The sequence below is a fragment of the Sus scrofa genome, chromosome 5 (genome assembly GCF_054392235.1).
Source record: "Sus scrofa isolate SSC_HxYL_T2T_F1_AM1 chromosome 5, Sscrofa_HxYL_maternal_Yorkshire_Landrace_v2.0, whole genome shotgun sequence".
NCBI classification, from domain to species: domain Eukaryota; kingdom Metazoa; phylum Chordata; class Mammalia; order Artiodactyla; family Suidae; genus Sus; species Sus scrofa.
The window spans coordinates 12,535,480-12,560,424 of NC_139387.1; the positions used below are offsets into that span (position 1 = coordinate 12,535,480).

Sequence of the window (24,945 nt, forward strand, 5' to 3'; positions counted from 1 at the left end):
GCCATAGTCAGCCTTCCCTCCAGGTCTGAACTCAAAGCCTAGGGCCCTAACTCACTCTCCAGCCAACCCATTTGACGTTTGACAATGGAGGATGTCAGTAGCGTGCTCACAGCCAGGGTCCGGTTCTAGTTCCCGTCCAAAGCAGTCGCCTAGGTGCATTAGCTAGACGGGGCAGGCTCCTTGTGGGTTTTCCATTAGGCCTTTGGTATGATTGGAAAACAGCTCATAAGCCTTTACACTGTTTTCCAGCCTAGCGCTGTCACCTAGAACTTTCTATGGTGGTGGAAATGTCTTATATCTGCACTGTCCAATTCATTAGCCACCTGCTGCATGAGGCTATTGAGTATTTGAAATGAAGCTAGTGCAACTGATGAACCAAATTTCTAATTTTATGTGTTTTTAATTAATTTAAGTTTAAAATTAAATAGCCATGTGAAGCTAGTGGCTGCCATCCTGGTCAGGGCATCTCTAGACATTTGCTCTGGGGAGTCAGGTACACAGGTAGGAAATCATTGATCAGGCACACAGGGAGGATCCATTGATTATAAGGCAGGGAGTGGCTATGCTGCAATGGGTGGTAAGTATATAATTAGGGATTCCAGAGTGGGCAGCCAGATTGCCATGATTCCAGCTCACTTGATTGAACCTCTGCTGTGTCTCTATCCTGTTCTAACACATTTTATTGCATTCCTTCTCTTTGAGAGTAAATTTCCAGGAGCATGACTGTTGTTTTCTGCAACCTCAAATGATGAGAAACTTCACCCAAACAGTCTTTTTTTTTGGTCTTTTTTTTGCCATTTCTTGGGTTGCTCCCGTGGCATATGGAGGTTCCCAGGCTAGGGGGGGAATTGGAACTGTAGCCACCGGCCTACACCAGAGCCACAGCAACGAGGGTCAGAGCCACGTCTGCAACCTATACCACAGCTCACGGCAATGCCGGATCCTTAACCCACTGAGCAAGGCCAGGGATTGAACCTGCAACCTCATGGTTCCTAGTTGGATTCGTTAACCACTGAGCCACGATGGGAACTCCCCAAACAGTCTTTGAGGAATTAAGTCAAGTGCTAGACAGGTGCCGTATATTAATTAAGGAAATGGGGGTTGCTATTAATACATACATTCCAAAAATTCAGCAACTTATACGGAAGCATATTTCACCCTCACATGAAGTCCAATCAAAGGAAGAATGAAGATGAGGCTGGGCTCTGTTCCACACAGTCATCCAGGGATCCAGGCTGATGGTGGGCATTGCTGTTCAGCTGGTGGACAAGGAAAGAGGATGGAGATTCTCCTAGGAGCTGTTTTTGAGCCAAGGCTGGATGTGGCATACATCACTTCTGCCCACATACCACTGGCAGTTCTCAGCCATATGGCTCCAAATAATGGCAGAAGAGGCTGGGAAACATAGGCTAGCTGTGGCCCCAGAGTGAAAGGAAAACAGATTTGGTGGATATCTGGTTAGCTGTAGTATAGACCTCAATCCACCAGTGGTACAATAAGACTTAAAAATAGACTCATGCTTTTATAAAGAATCTGCTTCATGCCAGTGGGTGGGAGTGAAGTTTTGTTTTGTTTTCTTTTGTTTGGTCAGAGCATTGGCTTTTGACATCACTTGAGATGTAAGAAAACTATGGAGGGAGTGTCTAGTATCACTAGAAAAATTGGATTCTTGATTAGATTCTGTGCATGCCAACCAATCATGTCTACTCAGAAAATGAGCTGAAATGAGCCAAAAGTTGGTGTCATTAATCAAGTAATAAATAATATGGCTTCCAAGGTCCAGACTGGTCCAACCATTGATATTTCTTCAGTTTTACCTCCTGGCCCTTTCTCTGTCCCACTCAATGTTCCAGGTATCATGGCCTTTTGATTCTGTGAATGCTCTGTGCAACCCCTACCACAGTGCCTTTGCACAAGTTCTTTCTACTTCCTAAAAGGTACTGAACCTCCTAATGCCCCCATTCTCTTCAAGTGGGAGGCAGGGAACATTCCAGTTTCTTCAAATTGTCTCAGATTTTAAGATAAGATTTTATCTTTCATATGGGGATGAAGTGTTGTTTAACCCTACAGCCCACCTAATGCATTTGCCTAGTAAATATTTTAATATACAAATTAAAGAGCAAAAGTCAGTCAGCTTTGTGCTTTTATTAAGCACAATTTCTAGGCATTATTACTTTTTCTTTGTTTCATGCCATTTCCTTTCAGTGAGAAATATGCTTAGTACATTTATTTGCTTTGGATAATAATAGGGTTCATGTGCGTGCGTGCGTGCGTGTGTGTGTGTGTGTGCCGCTTAAAAATTGTGTCTGGGCCAGGTTGGCACTTACAGAATTTTAAGATAAATAAAGCTTTTTTTTTTTTTTGGCTAAATTCCTCCCATACACTGGTGTATTATCATTCTCAGACCACATTCCCTGCTGCTGCTATTTTTCTGTAAAGTCACCCAGCAGTGTTTCTGGCCAGAGCTCTTTTTAGTGGAGGTGGAACAAATTAAAAGTTTAACAAAATCAAACAAATATTTATCAAACACCCACGCTTTCTTATTTAAGCCTCCTTTAAGCCCTGTCAGAGGGCATTATAACTCCCCTTATGTTTTCATCTCCATGCTTCCTTTCGTGCTTTCTCTTAGCAGCTTCTGAAGCCCCTGTTCCCAAGACAAAGCAGTGAAATATCCAGTATCTCCCTGTGGCAGTCATGTGGGCTATGAGTTGTGCTTTTGTCTCTATGTCCACCCTGATCACTCAAAATAAAGACGCCAACTTACACAAGACTAATCTCAAAGGAGACCCTCTGGAGTATAATAATAGCGGGTGGGTGTCCCCATTCCCACAAGATTGAGCCAAGCAATCTTGAAGGTGAGAGGGGACACTTTTGAGAAAGGTCATCCTATTCTCCCTCCTACTTCAAGAGGGAAAGTGTTGGGCGGGGGGTGCACATTTCTCCACGAAGAGTGGAGATTCCTAAGCCTGCTTCGGCACCTGCTTCCTGTCCGGAAACTAAATGAAGGCTGGTGGTCCCCACAGAGACCCTGCAGGAGCTGAGAGTAAAGAGACCATGGAGGGGGACAGCTGAGAGGTCAGTGTGCACGGGTGGCTCAAGTTCCCAGCATGGGGATGGCAGGGTTTCTGTGGCAGATGGGTCGGCTCTTCCCATATTTCATCCTCCTGTCTCTGCACCCTTTACTCGGTGACACTGCAGCCCCCCCACCATGAGAGGTGGACTCTCATCCTTACTCCGTCCAGCCCCCCTCCGTAGCTTGTGTTAGCAAGTAGATTGTGGGTGAGAGCAACAGTGACTCCGTTCTGAGCCTGGGGCTTGGCAGGCACCATGTGTTTCTGCTCACTCTCCTTGCACTGCTGCCATTGCCATGAGCAGAATAGTGCCCCCATAACCTCCTCTTCTAGAAGAATGAGTGACATGGGGAGTAAACCCCCAGCCCCCCCCTCCAGATCTGAAGCCTGAAACAGAGCTTTCCCACTTGCCCACAGACCTGTGAGTGTGGTAGTAACTGGTTACTGCAGCAGGCTGCCCATTTGGGGTAGTTTGTTACATGGCTTTGTCATGGCAAGAGCTGACTGATACATTTTGTCAGGGCCTGATGTGAGGCATGAGCTTAGGGAGGGCCAGGGCTGGCTCGCCACCCAGGAACCCTTCCTGGTGCACTGAGAAACCAGTACTTCTGAAAGGAAGGATGCTCTCTTGATAGAATTACCCATGGCAGGAGGCTGCCCAGAAGACTCTGCTGGGGGCCCTGGGGAACGTGACTCCTTCTCCCAAATAGATGGAGCAGCAGGAGTCCCTCACCTCTTGCTGTGGAGGAGGGAGTAGCGTGGAGACCCCTCACAATCGGGGGTAGAGTGTGTGTCATGCAAGAGGCTTCGAACTGGACACTTATCCATTCAACAAAGATTTATAGGGCATCTGCTATGAGCCAGGGAGTATTTTGTTTGTTGTGCATACAATGGTAAATGGATTAGTCACATCCCTGCCCTCTTACAGCTTACAATCTAATTATTGATGATGATAATAATAATAACAATACCTACGCTAGGTTGAATATATACCTGAGAAAAGGCTAAATCTTAGAAGTGACGGGACAAATGACTAGATGGCGCTGTGGGCTGAATTGGACTAAAGTTAATTTTCTCACTGTCAGGTAGGAATGGTAGCTTATTTAAAGAAAGTATGGGCAGTATCAAGCCCAAGTGAGTTTCCATGCTCCCATGCAGAACACGTGACCATCCCGATCTAACTGTACACACACGCCCTCCTTTCTGACTGTGCTGTGCCTTCTGTCCTCTCAGGGTGGGGCTGGGGGGCTGCCTTGTCCCTCTCCACTGCCACTCCCACGAGGGCTGTGCATCTCACCACGTTTGTAGAACATTCTCCTGGACTCAGATATTCTGTCGTCATCAGTCCCCCATTTTGGTGCCGAAGCCCTTTCTCCGAGACTCAGGCGGTTCTCCAGCACCATCGCCCTCCACCTTTCCTCGCTGCTCACATTTTTCACGTTCTCACATTTCTGGCCTCTCCCACCTTCTTTAGGAGCCTGACTCGGGGGAATTCCTGCCATGGTGCAGTGGGTTAAGAATCCAACTGCAGGTGTCCCCAGCTGTGGCTCAGCAGGTTAAGAACCTGACTAGTATCCATGAGGACGCAGGTTCGATCCCTGGCCTCGCTCAGTGGGTTAAGGATCTGGCGTTGCCGTGAGCTGCAGTATAGGTCTCAGATGCAGCTCAGATCTGGTGTCGCTGTGGAGTTGTAGTCAAGCAGTTGCAGCTTTGATTCGACCCCTAGCCTGGGAACTTATTTTTAGGGTGTGGCCCTAAAAATAAAACAAAAACAACCCCCCCCCAAAAACCCAAACACAGTCTGTATCCTCAAGGAACCCATCTCTCACTACAGTTTCTATTGCTTCCCTCCCTCCTTTGCTCCAAAGACAATCTCTCACTGGGAGCTCCCATCAGCCCTTGGGGTCCAAACTGCCTTGCCCCAATCACGCCTATGGTTAGTTTTCACATTAATCCCGTAAAGAACATACTAATACCGCACTTACAACAAAGAATAGCTCACCCACATACGGTCAGTGTCTCTGACATGCTAGTACTTCGCACGGGCTTTCCACATACTCCCTCATTAAATCTCGCAGGACGCTCTCAAGTAGCCATTGTTGTTATCCCCATTTTACTGATGAGGAAACTGAGGGGCAGAGAGCTTTGGTGATCACATCATGAGGTGATCATGGGGTGGAGGGTGGAGGGAGGTCTCACAGCATGAGGTGATTCTGGGGTGAGGGTGGATGGGGTCTCGCAGCATGAGGTGATTCTGAGGTGATTCTGGGGTGAGGGTGGATGGGGTCTCTCAGCATGAGGCGATTCTGAGGTAATTCTGGGGTGAGGGTGATTCTGAGGTGATTCTGGGGTGAGGGTGGATGGGGTCTCACAGCATGAGGTGATTCTGAGGTGATTCTGGGGTGAGGGTGGATGGGGTCTCTCAGCATGAGGCGATTCTGAGGTAATTCTGGGGTGAGGGTGATTCTGAGGTGATTCTGGGGTGAGGGTGGAGGGAGGCGGGTGGCTGCAGTGAGGACTTGAGACTTGGGGGGTGGGTCGTGGGAAGACAGGGTGGGGAGGTCCCAGAGAGGAAAGGGGAGGGAGCTCAGGGTGGCGTGCACCCTAAGCCAATCACTGTGGGAGAAAAGAGGGTCGGCCCGGGTGGGCGAGTGGGCTGTGGGAGAAATGCAGTCGCCCTCCATGCCACACGAAACAGTGACGCCACAGTTGAATAACTCTGATGAAGAAGGCAGTTTTATCTTTTCTCAGGAAACTTGGAAATGCTTAAAACCCGTCTTGCCTTAAGGGCCTCTGAGGCTTATCCTCTTTGAATTAGAAAATGACGTGGGGTCTCCAGCCTGTGAAATCCCAAAGGCGCCTTCCTTCTGCCTCCCAGCTCTTTCCTCCCCTCCTGTAACGTGAACTACAATCGTCAAACAATACTTGGCATTTATCTTTCCGGAGAGTTCTCTTCTTCTTCTTCTTTTTTTTTCTTTCTTTCAAATTTCTTTCCAAGAAGCTAAAAGCTTTAGTAGAGCGGAGGGTGGTAATTCGGAAGGTTGAAGTTGGCTTTTTTTTTTTTTTTTAAATTTAATTTGAATCATAAGCCTGTGGCTTGTCCTAAAGTTAAGGACAATCAGAAATAATGCCAAAGAATTTGTGAATCCAAAAGTAGATTAGCTTAAATCTCCCTGTTATGTCAGTTGTGAAAAACGTAGGGCTTCCCCCGCCCCTCTGTGCTCCTTGGACCAGGGCTGTACATTCTCTCTGGCATCCAGCACAGATGTAATTGCTGTGTGGTGCCTTGTAATACTATCTGCAGTGTGTTCCCCCCCGACTAGATTCTAAGTGTAATGAAGGCAATTCCTCTCTTGCTCTCTTTTACTGCAATTTTCCAGTGTCTGGCAAGTAGAGCTGGGTCAATAAATATTTGTTAAATATGAGAAACGGGTGAATGGATGAAGCCAAATGAAATCCAGAGCTGCCGGCGCTGGTGGAGTCCCCGCCTGCATGAATTCTCTCTCTCTTCCGGAATTCTGGGCTTGGTGTGGGGTGTGACGAATGGAACATTCTGGACGTGCTTATGTGTGCGTGGGTGGGCTCAGAACTCACCATGCTGGGGCCCTGGCAGCCCAGGCTCTGCCAACGGGAGGAGGGAGTTGGGGCCAGGCGGGGTGGAGCTGGGAAATCGGCCTGGTCCCAGAGGCTGGCTCCAGAAGGGACAGCTGGGACATCCAGGTGTAAGAGGCTGAGAGGCTGCATCTATCTTAGAGCCAGTTTTGGCAGCGGGGCTTATTGAAGTAGCAGAACAGGTGGGCAGCAAAGGGCAGAAGGGTAACAGGCGCGTGGGCTTGGGTGGAAATTAGTGGGGAGCTGTGTCTTGAGACTGGAACTGCCTGGGGTGGGGAGGGGCGGGTCTGGGCCCGAGTTGGGAGGGGGGATCCGGCAAACACTAGGAGTCATGTGAGGAGCCTGGAAGAAGCAAGTCTCGGCATTGCAGAGGCATTGGGATATAACGCAGGCCGTAGAACAAGTGGGCATGAACATCCAGGTAGAGGCAGAAGGGACCGCTAAGAGTTCCCTTTGGGGCTCAGCGCTAAGGAACCTGACTAGTATTGTTGAGGACACAGGTTCGATCCCTGGCCTCGCTCAGTGGGTTAAAGGGTCCAGCGTTGCCATGAGCTGTGGTGTAGGTGGCAGAGGAGGCTTGGATCCAGTGTTTTTGTGTCTGCGGCAGTGGCTGTAGCTGTGGCTGGTGGCTACAGCTCCTGTTTTGACCCCTAGCCTGGGAACTTCCATATGCTGCAGGTACAGCCCTAAAAAGCCAAAAAAAAAAAAAAAAAAAAGGAAAAAAAAAAAAAAAGAACGGGCCTCTAGAATGGGGAGGAGATGCTGTGGCATCGGAACCCCAGGCCTCAGGGTTCCAGGGGTCAGGATTCTGTGTCTGACGAATGTCCCTACATGTAAATTACAGAATTGTACAGAGGGGGGATTATCATCATGGGATCGCTGCTTTGGGGCCTGGCTAAGGCCTGACCCCTGGTCAGTTTATTCCCCTTGCCTGTCACCAAATGGATCCTTTTCAGAAGGTATTGCATACATGGTTCAGAATATCAAGAGAGGGACACTTAGTAGAAAGTTGTTTTGATATTCACATAGTCTTTGCTTTTTACTGAGGATGTTATCAAGGAAGGGAGTTCCCCCTGTGGTGCAAAGGGATCGGCAATGTTTGGGGAGTGTCGGGATGCAGGTTCGATCCCTGGCCCGCACAATGGCTTAAGGATCAGGCGTTGCAGCAGCTGCGACTTAGGTTGCAACCGTGCTCAGATCTGATCCTTGGCCTGGGAACTGCATGTGCCTTGGAGAGGCCAAAAGAGAAAACAGAACAAAAAAAGATGCTATCAAGTAAAAAGTTGACTGTGACCAGCCAGGCCCTTGGTGGTGAAGTTTCCTCTATCTAGGCAGACCCGGAGACCTCTCCCCATTTGGGGTGGGTGGGAGTGGGGAGACGGGAGGGCAGCGAAAGTTCAGCTGACAATCGGAGCTTTGACATTTGGGCCCCTGGCGGGGGAGGGGCTTCCTTTATTATGTTTTTTCTTCTAAGTCACTTGCTATCACTTATATAAATGATCTTCTGGGAACAAAGTGGCTTAAGCTCTCTAGAATCTATGCTCCCCGTTCTGTATGTTCAGAGATGAAGGATGGAGTGTCACATGCGAACGGCCAAGAAACCTTTTAGCAGAATGAGTGGGAATTATCCAAATTTCCTTTGGCACCAAAATCTACTTAGGAGTCGAGACAGTAGCAGCAGTGGGAATAAGAAGAAGAACAAAACCTACAGCAGCCGTTGCTCTTTTTCAAGTATGTGCTGTTATTTTTCACGCATTCTATATGCTGGGCATTACCACTCTCACCTTAATAAAGAACGAAACCAACTCAGAGAGGTTAAGTATTTTGCCAGAGATAGCACAGGATTTAGTAGCCACCAGCTGAGCAGGGATTTGTAGCTGAGTTTTATCTGACCATTCTCTTAACTCTCCCTATTAACTGGGACACCACTTTGCCTCTCTTGGCTGTCACAGGAATCCAAAAAGACACTGTCTACGAAGCGTCGGGCATGTAGCAGGATGATGCTGAATGTTAGCTCTCTTCCTCTCCTCTTCAAGGTCATTGCCATGCAGCTCCACAGTTCCCACTATGACACCAAGCTTAACTCTCCCTGTTGAAGCATCTTATTCTGGACTCAGTGTTTCAAAGTAAATCATTCATTTCCCATTACTCTATTTCCTAGAGGGGCCCACGTTCCCTTTTGCACCAGCTTACTTTCTCATGACCGTCAAAGTTGCAGTGATCGGTCTGTCCCCTTTCCATTGCTGGAGGCTACTGGTTCTGGTCCCTCCATCATTTCTGCTCTGCTGGGCATCAAGGGGAAAGTGGCTTCCTTCTCTAGACTCCTGGGTCAGCAAGCACATTGGAGCATTCGGCAGCTTCCAGGGCATCTCAGGCTGTGCCCTTCTGTGCCTGCCAGCAGCAGTGTCCACAACTGACCTACATTCATCATCCTGCTCTGTGCAGTGACCAGGGCATAAGTACAATTTCAGAGAGCCCAGAAAAGGAGAGCGCGAGAGTAGCTAAGAACAATTACTTTGATGGTAATAGCATTTCCTGATTGCTTGCTAGGGCTAGGTCCTGTAGAATTAAATATTTTATTTACTGCGTGATCTCATCAAATCCCCTCAATAACGCTACTCAGGGGGTACTTTTATTTCTATTATGATCACTGTCAGCATTGAGAACAGCATCTGACAAAAAGAAGGGACTCGGCTCATAATTGTTCCGTCTTGAATGAGTTTCTTTCTTTATTGAGCCAGAGAGGTGAAGTAGCTTGCTTAAGGTCACACAGAAAGAGTAGATTTCAATCCAGGGAATCTGACTCTAGGGCTTGTTCTCTCAACGAATTCAATGCAATTTCCTCTTGCTGAGAAACTAGATGAGAGGCAGGGAGTCTCAGTAAGTTGAACCCTAAACTTCCAGCTAGGACCTGAATTTGAGGCTCAGCTTTGCCATTTATTTGGACAAATCCCTTAACTCTCAACATCAGACCCTGTTGGCCAGTCCCCTCTTGCCTCCACTATTGAGTCTGATTTTGGGTTGAATCATGTCCCCCCAAATTCAGGGTTTTCTTTTTTTTTTTCTTTTTTTGCTCTTTAAGGCTATACCCACTGCTAGGGGTTGAATGAGAGCTGCAGCTACCACCTTACACCACAGCCACAGCAATGCCAGATCCTTAACCCACTGAGCAGGGCCAGGGATCAAACCTGCATCCTCATGGATGCAGGTTCATTAGTGCTGAGCTACATGGGAACTCTCCAAATTCAGGTATGGAAGTCTTCACCCTGGTATTTCAGAATGTGGCTGGATTTAGGATAGTCTCACAGAGACAATCAAGTTCAACTGAAGTCATTATGCTGGACCCTAATCTAATATAGCTAATGTCCTTATAACACAGGGAAATCTGGACACAGAGGGATGTGCCCCGGGAAGACGCTGTAAAATGGCACAGGGAAGAGACACTCATCTACCGCCAAGGAGAGAAGCACAGCCCTCGAAAGGAAGCAAACCTGCCAACACCTTCATCGTGGACTTCCAGCCTCCAGACTGTGAGTCCGTGAATTTCTGTTGCCTAAACTTCCCAGTCTATGGCACTTTGTGAGGAAAGCCCGAGAACTCACGTAGCAGGAAGAACTTTTGAAGATTCCCTTGCAGCCAGGTTTGGCCACATGATGCAACACTAGCCAATGAAATGCCAGCACAGCGAGAGAAAAGGATGCTGGGAGAGTTTCCCGGAAAGCCTTGATTTCCTTGCAGAGGCTGCTGGTGCACCCATTTCCCCCTCTCCTGCCTTGGCTGCGGACGGGCTATTATGGGTCATTTTATGGCCATGAGAGAAAGTGCTAGAGCTTGGGAAGATGCCAGCCCTGCCGCTCTTGCCCCACCTGTAACTGCCTCCTTTTAGCCTTCTCCTTCCTTAATCCACACTGGTCAGGGCTTCTGGGATTTACAGAGGAACAAATTCCTGATGTATCTGCTCCTTAAGTGCCTCTGACCACCTTCACCAGGCTGTTGCATAAAATGGTGTTGCAAACGGTGTTAACACCATGTCCCTGTGAGTTATTGTCACAGTAAACAAAGCCCTCCCCAAAGCTGAGGTGTCATTTTCCAGCTTGTCTCCAGCCCCCGACTATAAAGCCCTGAGTTGGTTCCCCCACCAAGGAATCAGATGGGCTGAAAGATACTCTGTTTTCAGTCCTTTAGCTTGATTATTATTTCAAGCTGGAGGGAGGCCTAGAGATCTTTTCATTCAATACCCTTCGTCTATAGATAAGGCAACTGGGGTCCAGAGAGGCTGAGTGAGTTGTCCAAGGACACAGAGCAAGGCTTCGGCAGAGCCAGGCCTTGCATCCAGGTGTCCTTGGGTGCCAGGGCAGGGCTCCTCCTTCACATAGACTGAGTGGACTTTGAGACTCATGTAAGAGTCTGTATCAGAGAGTCGATTGTTTAAAATGCTTTTCTGGCTCAGGGCCCAGCTGAATTCATCCCTTTCTCCCTCTTGTCTGAGCAGACGTGACCTCTTCCTTCTAACATGGGCTGCTCAGCACCACTGGATTTTCTGTTTGTTTGTTTTTTGTCTTTTTAGGGCCGCACTCAGGGCACATGGAAGTTCCCAGACTGGGGGTCGTATTGGAGATGTAGCCGCTGGCCTGCACCACAGCCACAGCAATGTGGGATCCAAGCCATGTCTGTGACCTACAGCTCAGCGCATGGCAATGCTGGATCCTTAACCCACTCATCAAGGCCAAGGATCGAACCTGTGTCCTCATGGATACAAGTCAGGTTCATTACCACTGAGCCACGACAGGAACTCCATGGGTTTAAATTTTTTTGTCTTTCTTCTCTTGCCACCATCAACAACGATGATTACCTTTGTTGCCATTTACCATGTACCAGGCACTGTGAAAGAACTTTCCAAACATTGTCTTAAGTAGCAATCTAGGTAGCACGAGGATATCAGTCTTACTGTTCCCATTTATAGATTCACTCCCCACCCCCTTTCTTTTAATGAAGTGTAGGTGATTTACACTGTTGTGCTATAGATGCTCCTTCTGAGAAGTGGTGAGATTAAGCCACATTCTCTGGGTCACCTAGTAAATCCAGCTTTCTCCTGGCTGTGTGATAAAAGGCCTTCAATTTAAATCAGGTCAATACGTTTTTAGTTCTGGGTGCCCTGATGGGTCCTGGGGATAGGCTGGTTATGGTTTGAATGGTTATGTTCCCCCCCCAATCCCCAAATTTATGCGTTGAAATCCTAATGCCCAAGGCGAGGGTGTGTGGCCTTTTGGAAGTGATGAGGTCACGAGGACGGAGCCCTTATAAAAAGAGGTTGTTGGGAGTTCCCGTCATGGCTCAGCAGAAATGAATCTGACTAGGATCTAAGAGGAGGCAGGTTCTATCTCTGGCCTCGCTCAGTAGGTTAAGGATCCGCTGTTGCCGTGAGCTGTGGTGTAGACCACAGACATGGCTTGGATCCCACATTGCTGTGGCTGTGGTGTAGGCCAGTGGCCACAGCTCCGACGCGACCCCTAGCCTGGGAACCTCCACATGCCAAGGGTGCAGCTCTAAAAAGATTAAATAAATAAAGTTCAAAAAAAAACCAAAAAACAAAAAGAGGTTGTTGGAGTTTCCGTTGATGCTCAGCAGGTTATCAACCCGCCTCATATCCATGAGGATGAGGCTTCCCCCCCATCCTTGCTCAGTGGGTTTAGGATCTGGTGTGGCTGTGGCTGTGGCTGTGGCTGTGGCTGGCAGCTCTAGCTCCAATTCTACCCCTATCCTGGGAACTTCCATATGCTGCACATGTGGCCATAAAAAAAACAAGAGAGAGAGAGAGAGAGAGAACCAGAGAAAATATAAGACAAATAGATAGTCCTTGGGTGTGTGGTATAGACAGTAACAACTACAGTGTTACTTCACCATACAAACGAGTGTGCAGGGCCAGGGGCCGTGGGCTGGTGTTTTCAGGAAGTTTCTTTGTTTCCCCGTCTGCAAAATAAGAGAGTAGACTGTTTCACGACTGTGCTTCCTTATGCTACCAGAATTTCTACAGCCCTATGATTTTACGAGAAAGATGGTATCTGGGCATCAGAAGGCAGGCTCAATCTGGGATAGTGGAGGGAAGTTAAGGAAGCCAAGAGGAAGGAGGCTTTGTCCCGGTCACAGCCTTCTCCAGACCCCTGGAGGAACAGGCCTGGTGGGAAAATAGGCAATGGGGGACAGGATCCGCCTTCTGGGATCCCAGGACGAGGCTCTTGGGGGCGCTGCAGTGACTCTGGAACTTGAGGAATGAGGGACGCAGAGCGGGAGATAAAATAAGAGCGCATGAGCCTCCCTCCAGAACTGGAGGGTCTGCCCTCTGGTGGAGCCATTCAACTGTGAATTCCTTCCTTCTTTTTCCATGTTCTAACCGTACGAGGGGGTGAAATGATTTTAAATCTCTGAGCCTAAATTTCCTACGGTGAAAATAAGGATAAGATAGGCCCCAGGGGACTGTTGTGAGGATTCAATAACATATGTTGACTATAGAGTGGAGATTTAATAAATAACTATCTTCGGGATTCACAAAAGTGATTTTTGGATGCTATCTGACGTTTTCTGACGTTTGCTCTGTCCAAATTATTTGATGGGAAAAAATGGGTGCCTTGACTTACTGTATAACCTGAGGCATGTTATTTCACCTCGTTGTGTCTCAGTTTCTTCTTCTGAAAAGAAATGGGATAACAATACTTACATCATAAGATAGCTAAGAAAATTCAAGGTCTCAATACATGTCAGATGCTGATAATGGTGCTGGCATACAGCCAGGGCTCCATATATGGCAGCCTTTATCACTAATGTTATTACAATTCTGTTACTTTTCAGCAGCAGAATACAGTGACATTTCTCACAGCAGGGTCTCAGATACTAAAAAGCCCAGATGCTGAGGGAGGAATCTTTGCCAACTTAGCTGAGACTAGAAATATTGAATAACCTGGGAAGATGGATGGACTGAAAATGATACTCCCTTTGCAGATTTTTATTGCTGACAGACTAATGGAAGAAGGTGCTTGCTGCTAAGAATTACATTTGTAACACCTCTCTGCTCCCCGTCTCCCTGAGGCCACCTCACTTCCATGTGACCCAAAGCACCTGCTCCCTAGCTCAAGCCAGGGTGTGGCAGGGCTACCATTTCACCCGTGGTCATCATCTGACGGTTCCCAGGGACCCACCCTGACAGCCTGAGCCACAAAAGGACCAATGGACTCCTCAGGGACAGGCAGCATGGGAGAGCAGAGCCTGTGCAAATGTGTCTCCTGGACTCATTCTGTCGGTCGGTTGCGTGATTTCAGAATCAGGAAGCTTTCTTTATAAAGGTCCGCTTTTTGGCGGCCTGTGAAAGATGCCATCTGCATACAATCACCTGGAGTAAGGTCACATTCTCTCCAGCTCACTGTGTCCTGCCTTCCCTTCTTGTCTTTCATCTGGCCCACTTCTCCCTGGTCTGTGACCAGCCTGTCCCGGAAGCATTTACGTTCCCTCTCCATCTTTGGTCACCCCCAGGAGAACACCCCAGGCTGAGTCAGCCTTGCTGAATGAGGTATACTCCCCCACTCCACTGGTTTTGGGCTTGGCCATGTGACTTGTTTGGAAATGAGAAGTCAGCAGATACGGATGGAAGAAAAGTCTTGAAGTGTGCTTGTGTGGTTGCCATTTCTGCCACCTAGGTCAGCATGCCCTCGCTAACTTACAGATTAGTGCTTGTGAATACATAATGAGTTTCGTTTTCTTTTTATGGCCACACCTGCAGCATATGGAAATTCCCAGACTAGGGGTTGAATTGGGGCTGCAACTGCCCACCTACGCCACAGCCACAGCCATGGCGACGTCAGATCCAAGCCACCTCTGTGACCCACACCACAACTTGCAGCACTGCCAGATCCTGAAACCACTGAGGCAAGGCCAGGGATTGAACTTCATCCTCAAGGACACTATGTCAGGCTCTCAACCTGCTAAGCCACAACAGGAACCCCAGGATGCATGTTCTAGGCAGCTGAGATCTGTGGATGTTCGTTACACAGCAGCAGCTGATGAATACACTGGGTCCTAATACAAGATCTGCCTCTAACTCTCTCTTTGACTTTGGGCCGAGTTATTTCACTTTCCTGGGCATCAGTTTCCTGCTGTCTCTAAAATGGGAAGAATTAGACACAGTTCTTTTCAAAGAACTTATATCGTTGTGACAACCCATTCCCAAAATGAAGATCAAAGTTCTAGGGAATGAAAATCCTGTGACTCTTTCTACTCCCCTACATTCTTTCCAAATTTGGTTGTTTGGACTTTCTTCTGAATTTAATATATGTAGGCTGACCATTCGTTCCCCATTCAAAAAGAAGAAGAAGGAGGAGGAGAGGGAACTGAAATGTATTTAAGCACCTGCTTTGCATGAGGTGCTTTGCAAGTGACATTCGCTCTAATCCTCAGGACAACCTGGAGGCAGTTTCGATTATTCTCATTTTGGAATGAGGGGCTTAGAGAGGTCCTGGGACTCCCCTCAAGCCACCCAGTGAGTAAGTTGCATGCTAGGATTTAAACCTGGGTCCTCCTGTTCACCATAGCCTAAACAGTACTTCTGCTTTATCCTCCCGTGTGGGTTCTCTCGTGTTTTGTCATAGAAAATGGTCTGGGTATCCATGGCCCAGAGAGTAGGGGAGGTCTGAGGAAGTCTGGAGGGACTCTGGGAGCTGAGGATGCAGAATGTCCCAATCTACATGTGCTACAGCCTTTGCTGCCCAGCTGCCGGGGGCTGTAATGATGTGGACTGTCCCCTGCCCCAGCCTCCTCTGTTTCCTCCCATGAGCCCGTGAGCATTTAACAGCCTTGGTCCATCCATATGTTGGAGTGTTAGTGTGAGACACACACCATCTGGAAGCGCTGAAGGAGGTTGGCACTACAGCTCAGGAACCTGGTGAGGATTCCAGGGAGGTCATGTACACCAAGGGCTTGGCACAGGGCCCAGTATGTAACAATACCAATTTCCTTCTCCTCTTTCCCAGTCAACCAAGGAGGTTCATAGGCATTTATTTTTCAGATATTTATATGAATATTGACATATATTTATATTGCACAATTATTCCATGGGGTCGATATTATCTCCCCCCCCCCAATAATGCATCTGAGTGTCAGAGGTTTTAGGTAAACGATTTTTTTTTTTTAAGTCTTTTGTCTTTTTGGTTGTTGTTGTTGTTATTGTTGCTATTTCTTGGGCCGCTCCCGCGGCATATGGAGGTTCCCAGGCTAGGGGTTGAATCGGAGCTGTAGCCACCGGCCTACGCCAGAGCCACAGCAACGCGGGATCCGAGCCGCGTCTGCAACCTACACCACAGCTCATGGCAACGCCGGATCGTTAACCCACTGAGCAAGGGCAGGGACCGAACCCGCAACCTCATGGTTCCTAGTCGGATTCGTTAACCACTGCGCCACGACGGGAACTCCTAGGTAAATGATTTTAATGCAGTTCTGTTTGATTTCAAAGCCTTGGTTCACAATCACGCCACTGAACCACTGGGTTCCTGCAGGTCCCTGCTTTTGGCTTCTCCTGAGCTGCAAAAGCCAGAGAATATTACAGAATCATAACTTAACGCCTTTTTACGTGTTTATGTGCATATATTTCTATCCACAAACACAATTAGTGAGTCCTTGAGAGTGTGCATGTGGATGGTATGTTCTTTATTCCCTAGGATCCATGCAGAAATGTCACCAGGACAGCAAGAAGTCTTAACATCTTTGCAAGGTGCTGGGCCACAGCCTGATCAGAGGAGATTTTTTTTTTCTTTTTTTAAATGCTTACATTAAGATTGCATTTTACAGTTTGAGCAGCTCTTTTTTTGTCCAGCATTTCATGCCGTTCTCACACAATAGCTGATAATCAGACAGGGCAGGCATCACTTTTTCTTTTCAAGCAAAGAAACTATGACCCAAAGAGACAGACTTGCCTGAGTTTGCACAGGACCTGCCTGGCCCCAAAGAGGCACAGCTACTTTTGGGGAAATATTGTCAATGAAATACAAATCTCCCAGCCAGTCTTGAGCATGCCTCCAGAGCAGAAAGTGTCTCCAAATGAGGGTTGGGAAACAAGACTTTTGTGTTTGATGAAAAGGTGCTTTTAAAAATTTTCCAGAGTTCCCATTGTGGCTCAGTGGAAACCAATCTGACTAGCACCCATAAGGATGCAAGTTCAATCCCTGGCCTTGCTCAGTAGGCTAAGGGTCAGGCATTGCCGTGAGCTGTGGTGTAGGTTGCAGACATGGCTTGGATCCCGCGTTGCTGTGGCTCTGGCATAGGCCTGCGGCTACAGCTCCAATTGGACCCCTATCCTGGGACCCTCCATGTGCCATGGAACAGCCCTAAAAAGACAAAAAAAAAAAAAAATTCTTATGGATTTCACTCATCTCTTATGGATTTCACTCATCTCTCAAATTTCCCAAGGATTTCTCGCCATCTTCTCTTCCAAATGCCTCATTTTAGTTAAAAGACCAACATGGTTCACTGGTTGGGTAAGAGCCTGGAGACTGAGGGTGCTGAGTCATGATGAGGGTGCTGAGTCATGATGATGCCATGATGATGACGACCACTGCCCTGTGGCCCCTGTGGCCCCGTATGAATCTCTACGTCTCCTCCAGGCTTCAGGGTCTCATCAGGAAAATGAGGCCAGTGACAGAGACCACTCATCAGAATGCCTTGAGATTATGCCCGTGATTAGTGCTGAAAGCAGGGACTGGCTAGAGAGCTTAAGACTGAGACAAAGCAGTAGAAAAACAAAGGAAGCACCTTGCTCCCTGTGACTGGAACCGCTATAAAGCAACAACTCGCATTTACCAAGGGCTATGTATGTTTTGATTTCTTTTTAAAGAAAACTTTTATGGAGGTTACATGTTTTGATTTCAAATTCGAGTTGTTCATTGCTGCTATATAGGAAAAGAATTGACTTGTGTATGTTAACCTTGTATCCTGCAACCTTGCTAAAATCGCTCATTTGTTCCAGGAGATTTTTGGTTGATTCTTTGGGATTTTCTATGTAGACAGTGGTGTCCTCTGTACATAGGACACATATCGGAACAATGCTTTGTAGATATCAACTTATTTAAGCTTCATAAGCAAAGCCAAGAGGTAGGTGTAACCATTATTCCCATTTTATGATCGAGGTCATTGATGTACAGAAGAGTTTATAATTTGACCAAAGAAGTGCAGCTAAAAGGTGGCAAGGCTGCAAGTTGAGCCCAGCGGTCTCATCCCAAACTCACGCTTTTAATCCGCATGGCCTTGTTTTGTAAGACTCACATTTGTCCCCGTTTTATGACCATGTGTATGGCATGGAAGCTTCATGGCCCCGATTCTTCACCCCTCCCTTGATCTATGTCTTTGCTTTGTAACTTTGTAGGACATTCCCACTCTAGGCAAAAGGTGCTTCTCTATCCTTTGATTTTGGGCTCAGTCAGGTAACTTGCCGTGGTCAACAAGAGGAGACAGAAGCCCAGGCTTTAAGAGAACTTGCATGTTTCTGCTTGTCCTCTTGTGTCTCTGCCATTGCTAGGAGAAGGGCACACTTGGGCTAGCTTGCTGTTTCTCCAGGTGGGGATAGGAGAGACACGTGGAGCTGAGCTATCCCAGATAGGCTGCGCCCACCAAGGACAGTCAAGAATGGATTTACTGCTCCCCCTACTTCCTCCTGGCCACAGAAGGATGGGTGACCCCAGCTGAGATCAGCTGACATAAATCAGCCAAACTCCCAGACTAGCGACAGAAAAATGTTGAAGTTTTGTAGTGTTTTGTCACTCAGCAAATCTGACTGGGACTCATGGCATTTGTGGAAAGAGCAGAATTTTTTGTTGGTTTGTTTTGGTTTTTGGTTTTTTTAAAATGTGTATTCTTTTTTTGCTTTGTAGGGCTGCACCTGAGGCATGTGGAAGTTCCCAGGCTAGGGGTTGAATTGAACTGGAGCTGCAGCTGCCAGTCTACACCACAGCCACTGCAACACAGGATCCGAGCCCCATCTGTGACCTACACCAGAGCTCAAGGCAACACCTGATCCTTAACCCACTGAGAGAGGCCAGGGATCAAACCCGCGTCCTCATGGATACTAGTTGGGTTCGTTACCACTGAGCCATAATGGGAACACTGTCTTTTTTTTTTTTTTAAGTTTTATTGAATTATAGTTCAGTTACAAGACAATGTGAGAGAGTGTGATAATTTCTGCGGTACGACCCCGCAGGGACCCCGTCATAGACATACACATATCTATTCCCTCTCTGATTCTTTTCCCACACAGATTATCACAGGATACTGAGTAGAGTTCTCTGTGCTGTACAGCAGGTCCCCACTGGCCAACCATTCCCTATACCTCAGTGTGTATTTGCCCATCCCAGACCCCCAGTCCCTCCCCACGACCCACCCCACCACCACCTAAGAGCAGAGGGTTTTTTTTATGATTTTTATCTTTCTTATTACAGTCAATTTACTGTGCTCTGTCAATTTCTGCTGTACAGCAAGGTGACCCAGTCACATATTCTTTTTCTCTCATTATCCTCCATCATGTAAGAGCAGAGTTTTAAAGATTCATTCAAATCATACCTGTTCCAGTTATGAACCATATGTTCCTCAAAATCCTTGAACTTTAATTTTCTTGTCAAAATGGGGGTAATAATACTTAATGTCCAGGGATATGGTGTAAATGGAATAAGTGGAAGCATCTAATATGGTACCTGGCACAGATGTGTGCTTAATAAATACGAATTTCTTCATTCTCCTAATGGCTCTTTCGTTCTGCTCAGTATTTAGTAAACGACTGTGTTCACAGGCTCTGCGAAGGGCTTTGCACTCTGTGATTGAGGTTAATACCCGCTACCCAGGAACCTGGAAGTAGTGGCCCAGAGAAGAAATGTATCTGGAAAAATCTAAGCAAAAAGGGCTAAGAAGGGAGTTCTTGTCGTGGCTCAGTGGTTAACGAATCCAACTGGGAACCATGAGGTTGCAGGTTCGATCCCTGGCCTTTCTCAGTGGGTTAAGGATCCGGCGTTGCCATGAGCTGTGGTGTAGGTTGCAGACACAGCTCGGATCCTGCGTTTCTGTGGCTCTGGCATAGGCTGGCAGCTACAGCTCTCATTCAACCCCTAGCCTGGGAACCTCCATGTGCTTCGGGAGTGGCCCAAGAAATGACAAAAAGACAAAAAAAGGGGGGGGGGGCCTGGGATCTGGCCAGGTAGATGCAAAAACCAAAGCAGAGAGTAGTGTTCGGACCAAGGCCAGACTCAAGTTTGTCTGGAGACTAGAGCGTGGGGTTGCATTCTGGGTAGAAACTTAGACGATCTGGTGGCAAAGACAGTCATCGGAACTAACAGATCAGTATCTATTGTCACAATAATGCCCTGAAACAATTTCCTTACAACTTTGGGGCTTAAACCAAGTGCTAATTATTGCCCATGAATCTCCTGCTCAGGTGGGTGGTTCTGCAACCAGCTGTGGGCTTGGGAGGAAGTCTGTGGGTCTCGCACAGGTGCTCTCTCATGTTTATGGGCTCTGGGCCATGGATACAGTCAACCTACTCCAGGTCCTAACTGGAATGGCCCAATTACTAGCTGTGGGGAGGGAGGTCCAGATAGGAGAAGCAGCCAGGACACTAACCAGGGGCCCAGGCTCACATTTTTTCTGGAACAGGTCTAGGATTGGGACAGACCTGGCACATTTAGATCCAACAGGGCAGGTACCACAATGGAATATTGTCAGTGATGACGTGCAGGCAGCTAAGGGGACAGCCCTTGTGCGATGAGAATCTCTGTCTATCTTTGGGATAACATCAAAATCCCCCCCTTCTTCCCACCCCGCCAATTTACATGCAACATGATCGAGGCAAGAGGTAGATTTTCTTTTAAGAATATGAATGTAATACATGAGAATTAAGTAAAACTTGTATAATTCATAAAAATGGAAAAATAAAGTAAAACATATCACCCAAAGACAATCACTGCTAACTCCTAATATATTTCTCTATCCACCTTTTCAAACTTCCTCCCTCCCTCCCTCCCTTTCTTTCTGAATATCTATAAAGTTTTTCCTCTTTTTTTAAAAAAAAATATTTTATGGCTACGCCCATGGCACATGGAAGTTCCTGGGCCAGGTATTGAATCAGAGCCTCAGCTGCAACCTATGCCACAGCTGTGGCAATGCCAAATCCTTTAACCCGCTGCACAGGGCTGGGGATCGAGCCTGCACCTCTGCAGTGACCCGAGCCACTGCAGTTGGATTCTTAACCCACTGTGCTATGATGGGAACGCCTTTCCTCTTTTTTTTAATTGAAGCATAGTTAATTTACAATGTTGAAGTTAGTTTCAAATGTACAGCAAACTGATTCAGTTCTACATATATATGTGTGTGTGTTTGTATGTTTATACATATATATATATAAATTCTTTTCAGATTTTTTCCATGATAGATTATTACAAGATATTGAATAGAGTTCCCTATGCTATACAGTAGATCTTTATTATGTACCTATTTTATATACAGTAGAGTGTATCCGTTAACCCTGAACTCCCAATTTACCTTCCCCTTCCCCCATTGAATATCTAGGATTTGAAAGGCTTTGCTTTATATTTTCAAAAGTAAAACTAACAAAATGACTTAACCCAAATTCTAGGATCGAAGATACCCCAAATTCACTCAGAACACACATTCCATAGACCAATTCCAGAGAGGATTCCATTACGGTCTCTGGTTCCCCACGTGGAGGAACTGGTGTGAGCTCTTGGCTGGGATGGGCTGATTGGGAGCCTGGTCTAGTTCAGGTGGGGTTGGCATCCTGTGTCTTCAGGCACAGGCTGCTTCTCTCCTGCAAGTTGCCCATCGTTCCGTGTTGGATCGTCTGGCTCGAGTTCTCAGACTTTCTCATGTAAGACTGTCCTTAGTCTTTGCTTAGGTACTTGCTCCAGGTTCTTCCCAACAGTCAGTTTGTGGTTGTTAAAGGAACACAGCGTAAGATCTGTCCTCTGAGCACATTTGATACGTACCCAACACGGCATTGTTCGCCTCGGGCCCCGTGCTGTACAGTAGATCTTAGGACGTATTCATCTCGTAAACCTGCAACTTTGACTCTTTTGATGGATTCCTCCCCATTGCCTGCTCCCCCAGCCCTGGTGACCCCCATTCCACCTCGGCTCCTATGACTTTGACGCTTAGATACCTCATACAGGTGGGATCTTGTAGCCTTTGTCCTTCTGTGACTGGCTTATTTCACTTCGCCTGTTGTCCTCCAGGTTCGTGTGCTTATCTCTAAGCGCATCAGTTGTTCACATGAAATATGAACGGCTTTTGAAGAAAGAGTTGAATCGTTTTTCTTTTCTATTTTTTAGGGCCTCACCTGAGGCACATGGAGGTTCCTGGGCTAGGGGTCGAATTGGAGCTACAGCTTCCAGTCTACACCACAGCCACAGCCATGCCAGATCTGGGCTGTGTCTGTGACCTACACCACAGCTCACGGCAATGCTGAATCCTTAATGCACTGAGCAAGGCCAGGGATCGAACTTGTATCCTTAAGGATACTATGTTGAGTTCTTAACCCACTGGGCCACAATGGGAACTCCAAAAGAGCTGAATCTTCATCAGCTGATTTCCCTGAGTGATGTGCGGCCTCTTGTCATGGGCAATACTTTGGGGTTGCTACAGTTTTGTTTCTCTCTGATTCCCAGTTTCTGCCTCTTTCCACCTTGGGTGACCTGAGCCTCTCTTCTCTGTGTGCCGGGGGAGGATAGGGCAGGGGCAGATAGAGCTGCAGCAGCAAAATTAGGCATTTTATTTTTTAATTTAATTTAATTTTATTTATTTTATTTTATTTTACTTTATTTTATTTTATTTTATTTTACTTTATTTTATTTTATTTTATTTTATTTTATTTTATTTTATTTTCTCTTTTTAGGGCCACACCCACAGCATATGGAGGTTCCCAGGCCAGGGGTCTAATCGGAGCTGTCGCTGCCAGCCTACGCCACAGCCACAGCAGTGCTGGAACCGAGCTACGTCTGCGACCTACATGGCAGCTCACAGCAAGGCCGGATCCTCAACCCACCAAGTGAGGCCAGGGGTTGAACCCGAAACTTCACGGTTCAATAGGTTCCTGGTCAGATATGTTTCCCTCCAGAACAGGGCATTTTATTTTATTTATTTTATTTTATTTTTGTCTTTTTGCCTCTTCTAAGGCTGTTCCTGTGGCATATGGAAGTTCTCAGGCTAGGGGTTGAATCGGAGCTGTAGCAACCGGCCTACACCATAGCCACAGCAACACGGGATCCGAGCCGCGTCTGCAACCTACACCACAGCTCACGGCAATGCCGAATCCTTAACCCACTGAGCCAGGCCAGGGATTGAACCCGCAACCTCATGGTTCCTAGTCGGATTCATTAACCACTGAGCCATGATGGGAACTCCCAGAATTGGGCATTTTAAATTCTCTTAATGTGAGAGCCAATTTCCATATGGGTTTCAGTAGGGCACTGACCCACTCCTTACAAACAGCCCCAGTGCTTCCTGTGCATCACCGGTAAACATCCCCCAAGATGCAGCAGTGCACCACATGGCACCCCTATTTTCATCCTCCGTCACAAGATGGCCAAGGCATAGAAATTTTTTACACAGTTATGATCATATTGCCCGTAATTCTTGAAAGCCTATCTCGCTGAACATTATTTTAGCAGGAGCTCTTATTTTGAGTAAACACTCTTCGAAATGGTTACATACTATTCTACCACATGGAAAAATTTAGAATATTTATTCTCTTATTGAGCATTTCGATTGTTCTTAACATTACTCGGCTATATAGTGAATATCTGCACATAAACCTTTTTTTTTTTTTTTCCCTTCCAAATTTAGGATCTCTTTCTTGGGCTCTCACCCAAAAGCAGAGTGATTTAGAATAATAACGGCATGGTCATTAAAAAAAAAAAAAAAAAAAAAAAACTTCTGAAGCTGTTTTCTAAATTACTCTCCCAAAGGCTGCACCAATTTAACCTCCCACCAGCGATGGATCAGAGAGCCCATTCACTGCCAGGAGGGAGCGTTTGCGGGGCGTTCCTTTGAACAGTGGAAGAGCTCTCGCCCCGTGCGCTTCAAAGGTGTTGCCGATGAAAGGCGCCGTTTGAAAAGGGATATCAAGGAGACAGGGGGACAGGTGGCAGGCCTGGTGGCTGGAGGAGGGTTCGCTGGGGACAAAGCGTGCCAATAAGCAGAGGGTCAGATTGAGTGGACTCCACAGGGCCTCCGGGTTCCACTCCACTGGGTTCATCGTGCTTCCTGGAAACTCCTTTTCAGTTGTCAAAACCCCGGTCAAGGGCTCCCTCCTCCAGGAAGCCTTCCTGGGCTCCTGCGTAGGGCTGAGGCGAGGACTCCTGCCTGTGTGCCCTGTTATATTCCGAAGGTTACCTGTATTGCAATATTGACCACGCAGCTCCCCGGCTCTGCGGTGGGGGCATAGCATAGGAGCTCCCTAAAGCAGGGACCACCTTTTGCTCATGTCTGTGTCCCTATCTTTAGTGCTCTGCTCATGCAGGGGTCACTAGAGGTTGGGACAGAACGATTCCATTGAATTCCTCTATACCCTTGACTTGTGCCGTCCAAAGAGCTGTGCCTGTCCTGGTGCACACATTGCTTCCCCAAGGCAGGGACTTTGAAATACTCAAACTTTCCTGCTTACATCCTCCCTGGTCTCCACGTCCTGCCTCTCCCCGTACTCACTTGTAGGCTCAAAACTGCCCCAGGCCCTGGGGGCAGCGCCTGATTGGTTAAGTTGCTCCCTTGACAAATACTTGTTGAACGTCATCTGTGGGCCAGGCATTGTTCTCGCCCCTGGAGGGGCCATCAGGGACCTGCTTCGGTAGAGCTCACCTTCTTGCTGGGGAGGGGGCACGAGCATCCCTGGTGGTTTTCAGTGCAGTGAAGGGAGGTGAGATGAGGTGGGATGAGGTGAGATGAGGTGTGATGCTGTGGTTGGGGGAGGTCTTACCCTTGAGCTGAGGTCTGAATGACAAGGGGGCACCAATCCTGGAAAAAGACTGGAGCGCAGAGGGAACAGCCAGTGCGAAGACCCATAAGGTATCAGTCTGCCCAGCTGGCATACTGGCCAGCCCGATGTGCTGAAGGCTCCCCAGCATCAGACCTGTGCTCAGTGGAAGCTTCCGAGTTTTCTCTGCCTTCTCAAAGCCCAGTTCACCATGGATGACGGGAAACGAGAGAAGACCCAATGGAGGAGCTGATTACT

At 47.4% G+C, this 24,945-nt stretch overlaps 1 long non-coding RNA gene and 1 other non-coding gene across 5 annotated transcripts in view; one reads left to right on the forward strand and one right to left on the reverse strand.

The window, feature by feature from the left end:
* LOC106510288 (uncharacterized) overlaps positions 1–24,945 on the forward strand; it is a 227,956-nt gene that overhangs the window by 129,059 nt on the left and 73,952 nt on the right. For 2 of the 4 annotated variants that reach the window (XR_014845394.1, XR_014845395.1), the window contains one exon: positions 10,063–11,691. This is a non-coding gene — a long non-coding RNA (uncharacterized LOC106510288). Of the gene's footprint in view, positions 1–10,062; positions 11,692–24,945 lie in introns of those variants that run through there. The other 2 variants (XR_014845393.1, XR_014845396.1) reach the window with 2 other exon arrangements.
* MIR9834 (microRNA mir-9834) lies at positions 4,179–4,267 on the reverse strand. The gene has a single exon (NR_128521.1). It is a non-coding gene; the product is annotated as a microRNA 9834 (primary transcript).